Source organism: Ischnura elegans, chromosome 11 (assembly GCF_921293095.1).
Source record: "Ischnura elegans chromosome 11, ioIscEleg1.1, whole genome shotgun sequence".
Classification (NCBI taxonomy): domain Eukaryota; kingdom Metazoa; phylum Arthropoda; class Insecta; order Odonata; family Coenagrionidae; genus Ischnura; species Ischnura elegans.
The window spans coordinates 29330890-29344774 of NC_060256.1; the positions used below are offsets into that span (position 1 = coordinate 29330890).

The 13885-nt window shown below is 39.3% G+C and overlaps 1 protein-coding gene and 1 long non-coding RNA gene across 2 annotated transcripts in view; one reads left to right on the forward strand and one right to left on the reverse strand.

Annotated features, from left to right (window-relative positions):
• LOC124167907 (dynein regulatory complex subunit 7) overlaps positions 1-13885 on the reverse strand; it is a 306013-nt gene that overhangs the window by 69627 nt on the left and 222501 nt on the right. The window lies entirely within an intron of this gene.
• LOC124167911 lies at positions 5665-7200 on the forward strand. Its single transcript, XR_006866790.1, has 2 exons — positions 5665-5965; positions 6043-7200. It is a non-coding gene; the product is annotated as an uncharacterized LOC124167911 (long non-coding RNA).

Genomic DNA, 13885 nt, shown 5'->3' on the forward strand with positions numbered 1-13885 from the left:
GTTTTCTGAAATGCACCCCGATCATCAGGTCCTGATGTCGTTAAGGAGCAAAGTATAACGGCAAACTGAACAGTTAACACAATGGATTATGCGGATTACAACATGTGATACAAATATACCTGCTGACCTATTGATTTTCAAGCACCGATACAATTTTTACTTTACGTATTACAGAATTAATGTGTAAGTCCCTATCTTAAAAAATGAATACGGTAAGGCGCCACTCTTTTATTATTATTTTAGCCAATGCATATTTTGGCGCTCGTACTATTATTTAAAAAAAATGGCCTATATTAATCGCCGTAGATAAATGACTGTCCATAACCCACCCCGAGACTGTTAATTACCCAGGTAGACAGTGTCTACTGCTATAAATAATAAGAGTGAGTAATTTTTGCTCTTTTAGATAATTCGTCAAATTTTACCGCCGACGTTTCGCTCCTTAATTTGGGTATCCTCAAGGCTAGGCACAATATCAAAACAACGAAACATTTTTAATGAAATTGCATCGTAATTGTACAATAATTATATTCTCAGAAATTGATTTGATTACAAAATTTTTCTGAGTACTACGTTATTATTATGTAATATTTAAAATAAAATATATTAAAACATTAACTTAATTATATTATTAATTATATGAATATAATTACCAATATGATATCAATGATGTTGTTGCAGTTAACACCGACGATATAAAATTTAAAAAATGAAACCTTGGTGGTAAAAGTTAGCGAATTCCAAAGTCATGACCAAAACTCATCATTATAATGTATGAAAGACATCATTATAATGTATGAAAGAACTGTGGTGAAGAACTACAGTATAGTGGCCACTGTTCCTTGGATAGCCCCCACTCAATGGGAGATATATGACTTAATGAAGTATCCTCCCAACGGCTAAATTGAATATTTCGAAGTCCACCGGCTAACTGAGGCGAACGGACGGATAAATATGCGACGATATTAACGACCTCGGAGGAGTAGGCTTTTCACTCGCTCCTTGTTTGTATACATGCACTTTGTCGCAGAGAAAATCCGCTCCGCTTCACCATTAAATCCTACTTATGCCGCTCAATTAAGCCGCCAACCCACCCCGGCGACGTCAAGCATTAAAAACTCGGGAGAGGGCGTATATGCACCCTCCCCACCCCCTTCAAGCGCCTCTTCCCACGGCGCCCCCATCCCTCCCTCCCGCTCCCTTTCATAAAACGACGAGTGGGGAGGAGGAAAGTAGGGGAGGGGAGGGGAAAGAGAGGGAAAGTGAAGCCTCCTCCTCACCCCTTGACCTTCATACGCCTCGAAATTGGATTTGCGCGCGGCGGCGACCTCGGTGAATTGAAGCGAATGCGTGATTGTACGATTCGGCCGCTTTAAAGCGGGATACGTGCTTCCGATGCATTGCCAAATGCACTCGCTGCACTGCCAGGCGCACTCGACGAAGAGGGATTGGGATGATTTGAAAGGCGATGCGGGTGAGGTCTGGCTGCTTCCCATTTGAGCTGACAATCACTTGGTCACTTGAAGTATAAGTGACGCCTTATTTTTAGATTTTAAGAAAGCATTGGACACAGCACCTCAAAAAAACTTATACCCAAATTAATATCAGAAACTTAACCAAAACAATGTGAATTGGATACGCGATTTTCTGAATGATCGTTCGCAAATAGTAGTTCTTGGAGGAATTAGCCCCAGTGTAGCTTAAGCGCAAATAATGTCCGCAAAGAAGGATATTTAATTAATTTTATTTACTTATATTATTTATTTGTTTTTATTATTTTTTTAACGACAAAAACAACACAAAGACCTTAACATTGGGTTTTATAAACAAAATAAATTATGTAAATATAATAAAAATCAAGTATAAAAATAATCTCATAAATAAAAATTATTTTTAACATATACAATACCTACATAGAAAAGGTGGGTATCAAAAAGTCAGTCTTTTCAATTGGCTATTGAAATTAGTGCGGGAGGCATAGAGGACCAGAGAAGAAGAAGTATTTGAGATGGTATTGAGATGGAATGGAGAAATGGATGGGCAGATGGAAATTGGGATGGTGTAGAGCTTCAGTATTGCGGGTTTTGCGAACTGGAAAGCGGAGTGAGAAGAATGTCAGGAGATCAATGCATCTGAAGGACCCATCCATGATGCAGTAACGAAATTTGATGTCGGATCTCAATTGGCTGTGGGTAAGCGAGTGTAGTATTTCTTCACGTGAATAGAGTCTGAGGTGAGGTATGCCATGTCGTACTATTGCTAAGTATGAAGATATTGAGTGGACGGTTGAGTAATTTAATTGGCCCCCTTTCGTACATTATATATAAAAACAATATCCTCTGCTCCTGAATTAGCAGTAAAATATGTTTATTTCCTTACATCCCCGTCCTCTATCGGGAAATTAGGGATCACTATGACTATGAAATTCTGTCATCTAATGTAAACGAAGTTCATGCGTGGATCCAAGAGTGAGGACAATTGTCACACCAAGGAATAAATCATTTGGCAGTTAAAAAGTCAGCCAATCCGTGAGGACCTAATATGCCCGTAGATTAAAGTGGGGTAAGGTACCGCAGGGACCCCTGACAAAACAAATATGGAGTCTTTTGTTTACATCAGGTATTGGGTCGGGAAGCTACTTAAAGCTTACGATATTTTTGTATGAAATCTTTGTAAAGCATGTTTTGATATTATTATTTTTTTTAAGCAATAAAAACTTATTGCTTAAATTACTTAGCGCTAATTAAAACTTACGGTCGTTTACAGTCAAACGTTAGGGATGATTACTGATTGAAGAATTCCTCCGGAAATCTCTCCCGAGGATCTCCACACAACACTTCGCTCGCAACTCATTCCTCCCGTACGTGCGCAATAAACAATACTTCGCACTTTGCACCATTGCGTGCGGACACAATGACTGCGCTTTCGACCTGACAGATAAGCATTAACTTATTAACATCTTGAAATGTTTTTGAAACCTCCTATTACTATCTCGTTTGCTTTAAAAAAGCGACATTTTACGCAGACGTATTTCTTGCTTTGTCAGGCCAACTGTTTCAACTGAAATTTTCAATTTTTATGACTATGTCCAGTGAAAACCTTAGAAATAAAGTCTATTAGCGAAATAAAGCACAAACTCGAGTAAATGCACGCGTTTTTGCATTATATCACCATTAATAGCTATATTGCTAAATGTTTTACGGAGAAAAATACGTTTTATTTTTTATTATCATCGGTGTTTTTGGTCGCTGGAAGTGCAGCGATGAAAAATTCTTCGAAAGAAAAAAAATATCCTTTTTGATCTACAACTGAGCTGAAATGCGTTGTACACACTGAAATAATCATTGGAAAAGTGCAATTATTACTTATACAAGATTAAGAATTCCTACTATATTTCGTCTACATCATTTGAATACAAAGAAGTTAAACGCTGGCTGAGAAGGAAATATTGTATAAATTGTAAGAAAATGACATGACAATGCCCCGTAGAAGTAGACAAGACGTTTTAATTAACACGTTAACGTAGAATATTAAGTCTAAAAGTTATTTTAAGCTTAATAAAACATCAATTCTGAAGTAACTGAAAACGCAGATGTAATTCATGAACAAACATTGTATTCACGATAGTAAATAATTATCGCATTGTATGCCCGATTATTTATCAAGCAAAAGAGCGCATAGCAGAACATTCCCATGTATAATACACTGCTTTGCAATCGCGGACCCAGGACATCATTTTGCATTTGCATGTAGGATTGAGCAGCAATAAAATTAATTTTTTCGAGAACACCTAAATGATGTGTTAGGAGATATTAAAGTATAAAAGTTACAGTGAGTCATTGTGAAGCTTTATTCCGTCGACAGAACTTTTACTGTTAGGTATATTCTTCGATTGGTCAATGCATGGGTTTTAATATAAATGTAACTTTTTCTTAATCATTACCAGAGCTGAGTACAATAGAGTTTGTCTTTTATACCAAAGAAGATGTATCTTGTAATGCGAATATCTCGAACAATTTTCGTTGTTGAAATCTAAAAATTAAGATGCATGCTGAAATTGTTGCAATTGTTCACCGAATCAAATTTCATGAAAATAGAGAAATTAAAAAAAAAATCAGCGGTCAATTCGACTTTAAATTAATCATAGCTGGTAATTAGTGGCTAAGATAAGAAATATGACTCAATGCATTTCCTTATGAGACGGAACCTCCTCGAGTCAGCAGTCAAATGAGAGGGATGATTGCCAAAAGGATTCCGCCGGGATATTCGGACGAGGACCTCCGCGTACTTCCCACGGAACTCCTCCCGCACTTGCGCAATAAAAAATCCTCTCGCCATTGTGCGCGGACACAATTTCGGCGTCTCCTTCTGGCTGAGGGTGGGAGGCGGCAAGTTGGAGGTTGGGGGTAACATGGGCGAAGAGCGTCTTTCGCTGACGACGACGCCTTTCCCCCCTCCCCTCCTTCGCCCCGTTGCCATGGGTGGCTAATTGCTATTGATTTGGAAGAAGCGGGGGTCCCCCCCCCCGCCATACCCCGCTCTCTCGGGGGGGCGGTGGGCGTCGGTCGGCGTCCCTATTCGGCGCGGAGAGAACGCCATCTCACGGAGGGGTCCGCGCGTCGCTGCCATGTTCTAGTCCTCCCCCGCCCGCTTCGGACCCTCCCCCCTTTCCGCTCTAGCCATCGGGCACCCCCGGTTGGGGGAGGGAGGGTGTGCGGGGGAGGAGAGGCGGAGGAAAGTCCGCCGCCATCCCCCAAGACGCCGCGACTAATCTTTATTTGAGCTACCCCACCCTCATAGACTTCTCCCTCGTTCCGTCGGCGCGGGTGGAGGGAAAAAATACGACGCGAGCTGCCGCTGGGAATGGAATGAGGAGGGAGGGAGACTCCCGCGTCCACGGCGCGCCCGAAAACCCCGGCTGCTCGGCGGACTCGGCGTCGTGGGCGCCGACGACATTTTCGGCAGCGTTCGAGACATTTTATTTGAAAGCTGACCCTCAGTAAGAAAACCCCTCATCTGGCTCTACAACCCAACGAGATAATGTACATGTAAATGATAAGGCCACTTTTGAAGTACGGATACCCCCTGGGGTTCATTAGGAAAAATATACACGGAGAAAACAACTTTGGGTGTTACAGCTAAACGCTATCCAGTCCGCCCCCTCTATGGCAATTATTGGACACTCTGCCACGTAATCCGAGGTATTTTGGTAGATTGTCTAAACGCTTTGCGCTGCCCCTCTAGCTTAGTCTAGTCACATCACCCAGAGTTTCTCCAACAAATAACATGGAACACGTCTAGTCAACCCTGTTCAGAAGTCATCACTACTCATCTTCTGTCGGTATGCTTGAAGCTCTACGTACATAGTTACCGAAGCTCTGCCAGTTAGTGCGTAAGAGCGATAGAAAAAAGCCTGCAAATTAAGTTTTCTTACGCATCTACGTTTGATGCTGATATATAACTACGTAATGTAATTGTGTGCATTTAGTAATCCTCTTAAACTTACAAATGGAGACTGTAGTCACATTTTATTCACATTTCAAAACAATGGTTGATTATTTACAATAATAATATATTGCGGCGTTTTTGTAAATATTTATTATGGTAACCGATTTAGACTAGTTGCTAGAGACCGTTGTTACAACGCGGGGGGGCCACGTTCAATCCTTCTTGCAGGCGTATTTTTCTCCTCTTTTTTCTATTTTTTTTGCAGAAACTTACATTTAACACCTAATTTATGGTGTTAATTCAATTTTAATTTGATTTAAATTTAGTTATCAAGTTTTAACCATTGTACTTCTTTGAAGGAGCAGAAATCGACAAAGTAGCCTTTCAGCTACTAGATGAGATACTCTACAAATATTACTGACGCCAGACCAGTTTCTAAAATTTTGCAAGGTGTTCCGTGCTAACATCGACTCTGTGCGAGACGAGCCTCCTTTGAACAAGACGCCAAGGAAAGACTGTTAGTCTTAATTAGTTATGTTTGGTAATTGTCGTATTATTATTTCTTGATGATCTTGAAATTGGAATTTGTTTTAGGCTCTCATAGTGGACTATACCAACTAGGAGCAGTTTATCTGTATTGTCCATGTCTCCCCTCTGAATTTATGTCTAGTTTAGAGTTCTGACTATGTTTTTTCATTCTAATTACTGGAAGCCCGATGATCCTTTTTTTGATTCTTCAAGCAACCATATTATTTCTGGTAAGTTCATTGAAGGGTTAAATTTTCTTAGTTATCAAGGTACATATTTTTGTTGTGACAGAGCATGGAAATGTTCAAGTGTATTTTGCATTGGGATCTATTATTGATGACAATCTTGGTTTTCGTTGTATTCTTGGATTTATAGAGAGCTTTAGTGCTACTTATATCTGTCAAATTTTTAAACTTACTAAATCTGAGTCCTGCTCATGCACTGAAGAAAAAAAGGAACTATTGAGAACTGTTGAATCCTACAATGCTGATGTTGAAGTGCGTAACTGTTCTCTTACTGGAATGATGGAAAAATGTATATGGAATTAGGTAGAAAGGTTCAACGTAATAGAAGGGGGAAGCCTCGACTTGATGCATGATATCTTAGAAGTCGTCATAGTCATAGTTTTAGTTAGTTAGGTTAGTCATAGTTTGTAACCAAATATGACCTTATAAATATTATGCCAGACTTAATTTCCAAGAAGCATTGCGCCGAAGATCAGCTTGGATTTAGAATTATTATTTTTAAATATGGAGATACGGTTTCTAATAAACCTGCCGCTATTGCTGAAGAAGAACTATGTCGTGGGTCTATTAGAATATCAGCCAGTGAAATGATCAATTTCGTTTTATGCCTTGCCCATATGATAGGAAATTTAGTGCCTGAAGACGACCCATCTAGGAGACTTTTCTTAATATTACGTGATATTGTTGAAATCCTGTGTTGTACATCAATTCAAGTTGAGTTAATCGATCAGTTTCATTACCTTATTGTTCAACATCATTCTCTATACATATATTAGGTTATTTGGTAATTCCTTTAAACCCAAGTTTCGCTTCATGCTTCATTACTGCTGTGTTCTAACTGCGGACCACTAATTCATACGTGGTGTATGCGCTTTGAAAGAAGGCATAGAATGTTACAACGAATTGCTACTGTTATTTCTAGTCGTATCGACACTCCAATGCCTATTTGTATTAAAACTTGGTTAAGTTTAGCCTACCGCTTTCTATCTCAAAAAGGATTTCATAAAAGGATAACTTTCAGTTCAAACTGCAATGTCATTCAAGCAGATAAAATACATTTTTTTCCTCTAGTTAAGAGTAAGATGCCAAATTTTTTCCAAGGTTTGTGTAGAGCATCCACAAATGTCATTTTAAACGGTATCAAATTTACAGACAATTCTTGTATTGTGGTGGGTGCCAATGAGTTAGGATCTCCCAATTTTGGAAATGTAAAATTAAATTATAGTCAATACTTCTAATGAAGTCTCCTATTTTATTCTCAACTTATTACAATATCATGGAGTTATCATCTGTCATCATTTTATGTTGATTTCACTGAAAATGTTTCATGCTTTGAATGCAAAATGTTAAGCTGTCCGTTTTCACGAATACTTGAGAATGAACAAAATATTTTTGTATGTACTAAAGATATTTAATAAATAAACTTCATGCGAAAAAAGGTCCAGTTATTGTCTACCTTATTTATGGGGAGATAAATTAATCAAAATACCAGATTGTGCGTTAACTTTTACACCAACCGCAAGGGAGTTAAAAAAAAAGACAAATTAGTAAAGCATTTGACCAGTATAATAAAAAAAATTTCAAACAGGCTAATTAAACAATTTAGTCACATTAATCAAATTCTGTAAAGACAATGCCTATTCTTTTATTATCAAGGTGACTAAACCCTCTATTAATATCCTTGGTTTTACCCAAACTCCATCACAGAAGGTAGTTGAGATTATGGATCTGGTCGTGTTTGACTAATAGCACTGACTCAATTCAGACATTATGATGAAGTTTCGTTTAGTCATATTATTTAGATTGTTCCTATGCAACAACTGCATCATTTTGTCACCCGCAGGAAACACTTTGGTGGGAGCATCTAAACTGGTGTGACTGGACTTTTCTGTTGAATTCACTGAAAAGTTCAGTCAGCCCCATACCGATTAAAATATTTGGTCGTTAGGGCCGAACGTTTAGGCGTACCGCCTGAACATTTTTCTCTGTGTATAATTAAATCCGAAGATTCAAGTGTGATGGAATGGAATTTTTCCATTTTGAAATAAATAATTGCAATTTTCCACGATTATAGAATTTATTACGACCGGGGTTTCTATGTTACTACATCATCCTCAAAGTTCATCCTCAGCATAATTACCCACCCAATACAGTGATACACCAACAAGACAAATACACTAATACCTTAATTATTAATATGGAGCCCTTCCACCACGTAAAAGCTTTAAGTTTCGATTTAACACTTAATATCGTTAGGAACACAATACGTAAGAAACACTCCGATTGCCAGCATTTGCTGAATCATCATCAACGTTACTACATCACCTTAAAAATGATGTATTAACATTGAAACCTAGGTCGTAATAAATTTTATAACCATGAAAATTGGAAGTATTTATTTCAGTAGCAAAACTACATTCACGCAAACTAAGAGCATTTCAGAATATAATGCAAAAGGACAATCACGGGCGCCCTCTGGTTTGTTTACAACTCGATATACATGAGAATCTCAAAATAAAACTACCAAAACATTCCTCAACGACATAGCCAAATATTTTGAAACCACACTTCACTGAATAAAAAAACCAATACGACCACTCGGGAATAACAATGAAAAGCCACACTTCAAAGGTAATGAGCAATTACACACCCAATACAGTAATATACCAGCAACAGCGAACTACAATTAATATCACCTTGTGCACAATGCATCACATTCAGATTGCCAGCATTTGTTCGACTGAAATCACTGCTAGACAAAGTAAGCAAAGTGCGTTCTGTTGCCGCCGCAACCAACGCACCTAAAATGGACCCAGACGACAGAGAAGGAAACATTACGGGAGGTTATCGGAGCTCCTCATTTCGAATGCAACTGGTACATAATAAAAAATCTGAAAATTACCCCTTTTTAATCCAGCTTAAAATGAGTGCCTACTCAATGAACTTCTGACCCACCTCTGGATCTACCAACCTCCCCTGATACCCAAAATGTGCTGGAAACCCTTCACACAAACTTAACTCTAATTAACCACAAAAAATACATTATTACCATGAATTGTAAAGAAAAAAGAGAAAGGATAACAATTGAAACCAAAGCATTCATCATTCATTCAGGAGATGGCCATCCGGGTGGGTACTTCGGTACAACAGTAACATGGACTTGGATTCTCACCCTCATATGAATGAAACCTCTATGCTATGATAACCCAGAGATTGATTATTTTCCAGAAATCAGAGGAAAAGCGGAACACTTTTCGGATGGTTTTTTTTGGTTAAGAACAATGGATTAGACAAGCACAAGATATTGAGTTACTGTCCGTCTATGAGACCCAAAACCCACTGATCGAGCACAAGCGCTATAAAGCAAACCGCCAATTACGAAATAAATCGGCCGAAAAAGCGATATTTGACCGGATACCACAAATTAGTATTAATAAATGAAGGAAAATGCAGAGAAAACGACCAATAATGAAATAACTAGCCAAATGTGAACACCTGCTTGAGTTGAAACTCACAAGCTTTCATTGCTAAGATAGTAACCAAAAAAGCGCCAGTGCCAATACGTAGACAGCGTCTACCCTTCCTTGACGAATAACCTCAAGACTAGACGACGAATTTCCCTTAGAATCACTCACCGTCCCAACTCTTCCACTGGGTATTCCTATAAGCTACTCAGGTTCCACAATTCGTCCATTTTTGCGAATGTTCTTCATTCTTCATTTATTTTGATTTGGAGATTCCCATTATATAGTTTTCACTCACGCAGTGATTCAGCCTGGAGGCCGGTTGGTCGAGTATAGAGCTCACCCGGCGTATATAGATTTCAAAAATTCTCTGTTCCTTTTCCTGGTTAGCGCACTTCGAGGGCATTTTCGGTTCGGCTTATATGTATATGAAGGCATCACCCGGGATTTGAACCACAAACCTCTCGATCGGTTGCTGAGCACTCTGCCAACTAAACCACCACGCCTCCTGCAAAGAGTTGCATCAGTTCCCAAAGAATGTCAATGGTGCACAGTGCACCATCAACTCCGTGGGCAAACTGGCGCAACTCGTCGGCCTCCGCGTCTTCAGTCGGAGATGTTGGGACGCCGCGGAACTAACCGACTAGGAGCCCCGCGAAGCAGTGCAACACTCGATGAGATCGATATGTGCGGACGGACGTGGATGGAACAAGAGCTCACGGCAATCCCTCCTGCCTCAGCCGATGGACAGTGCTTCCATTCCACGCAAATCTATGGGTAAATTTTGGGCACCAACACTCAACACATATTACTCCTCGTTACCAAGATATCTTTTCCGATGTCCGTTACTGACCATTGATTTAATCAAAAAACAAAGAATGGGGTACGATTTAAAAAACGTTTACGAAGGAAGCAAGAGCAACTATCTGGGATAGGGTTTGCTGCAAACCGCGTGGGCTCGGGTTCAAATCCTGGCGGTGGCAGAGAATTTTCAGATGTTTCCCCATCACTGCTTGACTTTCGTGTGGAGGGCACTTCAAGTGCTCTATTTCGTCCGTCGGAACGTTAAGCCGTTGTCCCCATGACACCTTCCGCTGAGAGCTCGCTAATGCCGACGCCAGATTTTTTCCATCGTTTCTTTCCAACTCTTCCTACCGCGCAAATAACCTAAGCAGTCTCTCGCCTACTACAAATACGACTATATTCCTGACTTTAATAGTATCTTGTGGGTAAACCCGAGAAATTTTATCTGAATATCGAGTACTTTCTGACTCATTGTGCTCGGCGTCCATCCCTCTTTCCCCATCCATCTCCACACGCATGTAATAACTGAATACGACTAGTGCCACAATCGCAAGTTTTAACTATCACTTCAAAAAGGGCGTCTCGTTTCACTCTACTTAATACTTCCCCGCAAAAAGCATACCTACGTGCAGTCGCATAGAGAGATATTTGGTAAGGACTTTACTTCAGGATAGGAACAATTCTTTCTTTAATCGTGACAGTTGAAATTCGACGAATATTAAGGTCTTGTTGGTTAAAAAAAATCATTTTCGATGTTTTAACGTCAACATGACGAAATTTTGGAGGCTTGAAACTTTATTGAAGCTTTCTCAGCGTTATTTAACACGCCAACTTTTCTTATATTTTCAATCATTTTCTCATTCAGCTCTTCTATGTATATCATTTTTGCCTCCCCCGTCAAAATACCTCCGTCAACCAATTAATTTTCCACTCACTTAAATAACTGGTATAAATTCGACCTCCTGCGACAATTCCCACCCTGAAACACCATTTCGGGTTCTAAGATGGCTTTTAGGTTTTCTTAGCGTATGGATTATAGGAATGTTTCTCGGGATTCCCACCATTCACATTATAGAAACGAGGCCCTGCAATCCTTTTCAGGGTACAATAAAGTTTCCGAGGACGGTTAAAACGTTGGTTCCTGGCTTCAGTAGTATGTACATTGAGGATAAACCCGAGATATCTTAACTGAATATCGAGTACTTTCTGGCTCGTTTTACTTGGTGTCCACCGCTCTTTTCCCATTCATCTCCACTCGCATATAATAATTGAAGCTTACTCGTATTATGGTGAATTACCGTGAATTTAGGCTCAGGCGTATTACAGTGAATTTAGGAACAATTCTTTATACACGGTAAAAATGAAAACATTGTCAAAATTTCACACGACATCGATAGCTTAACAATTTCGAGGGTATTTGAAAAAGTTCTAGGCCTCGATCACTGTGGGCTCAGGTATCGTGCTGTGAAATGCGTTGTGTAGTGTGAAGGCGGCAGGAATTATTTGTTGCGGGTGTCTTGTTTAAAATTGAAGATATCGTGTGGACACAAGATTCCTCTCCACAGGTCTTCTCCCAGTAAGGTTTTACCGGATGTGAGGGTTACAATGCGCACATTTATTTATTCCCTAAATGTTTGTCTCCATTCAATGCTCTTGGAGCAAAGCAGGTTTTTTTTCATGAATACCGTATTGGCTCGGGCTTTTTGTCACTACTTAGATAGTATATGTATGTTGCTCCTCTTTCATCCCAATAATCATGCTCCCGTGGAAGTTGAATAATTTCGCTGGATAAAATCTACAGTTCTTGCAAAATCTGATGCAGAAACTACAAGAAATAGAAGATTTGCATTGCCGTCTGAACAATCAGGCCGAGATCCGAAAGACATCCACTCAGATAATAACGACTATGATCTCAGCTCCCACTGGCAGTACCATCATCCGGGCACTATTCTCAGCTCCCTCCCTCAAAGTCCATCTTTTAGCACAATACAAAATTTCGCCATATATCCAGTCGCATACCACTTACACCACGGATATATCGCTTATTTAAAAAATTCTCACTATATAGACATACCCATGCTCGCGAAACCGCAACAAATCATTTCAAATCGCATACATTACATGTGCGGCAGCATTAAAACAACGACTATGGAAACAAAAACAATCAAATCAGTATATGAAATTGTGGGTGCGGGTAAAAATATTGTACGTGACATTTATAAAACCTAAATGAGGAAGAAATCTTCCACATGAAAAGTTACCAACGACTTTTCTTTGAAATCGAATTCTTCATCGGTTTGTTATTGTCTTGGAGGTGCTAACTAAATGCCACCCAGTCTGCGATGTTCCTATATATTATGCCAGATCATGGACAAATCTGAAGTTTAAGGTAGGTAATTAAGATGATTTTGTTTTTCTTATAATTTATAGGGTGTTCGACCATAGAACGCTGAGGAGTAAACTCTAAAATTAGCTAACACAGGAAGAAAATGGTATTAAAAGAGCAGGGAAGTAGTAGTAAATGAAGGAGATGGAGAAATGTAAATGAAAAAATAAGACGTGGTGAGCCGAACTGTGTGAATATATACACAGATTGTAAGTCAATAAGACGATTAATACATCGAATGAAAAAAGAACCTGTTCTGAGGGAATTGCACAGTTGCATTTTGTGATAAAACCGATTTTAAACCTCGATCGACATTGTCAAGATATAATGCAAGTGCACCTACCATATGGGCTCCACCCGGAGGGAATGGATAAGGAAAACAGAAAGCAGTAGTTTGAATAGTCGAACGGGATATTCACGAGTGGAGCAGGAAAATTAACGAAGAAAAAATAAGTAAAGGGACGAGGCGGGGTTTGGAAAGAAGAGTTGTCAAAGTGGGAATTAAGTGAACTTAGTGAGCGTTGAGCATTTAAAATCAATATCTGCAATAGTGACGTTTTTCTCAATGGAGTACTCCAGTTTTACAATACTTTCGAACCGTTTTCATTATATTTGTTGTATTTAATACGTAAAATAGTCATTTCATCCATGTTCATCATAAATTAAACAAGTGTACCTTTCGCGCTGATCAGTGGCGTAGCCAGGGGAGGGGTCCGGGGGGTCCGGACCCCCCCGAAATATAAAAACACAATTATTGTCCATCATAAGAGAAAACAAAATATGGAAAAATCAGGAATTTACAAAATGGATATTTAGCAAATTATGCTTTTTTGAATATGAAAAGTGTTCAAATTAGTTTAAAACCCATTACTTAGTGCCCGGTTTTCAAAACGTTTCCCTGGTTTTGGACCCCCCCGAACGAAATTACTGGCTTCGCCACTGGCGTTGATAGCATGGTTACAACTTCACTGAAGAAGTATCAGAAAATAGATTGATTCTTACGATCTGAA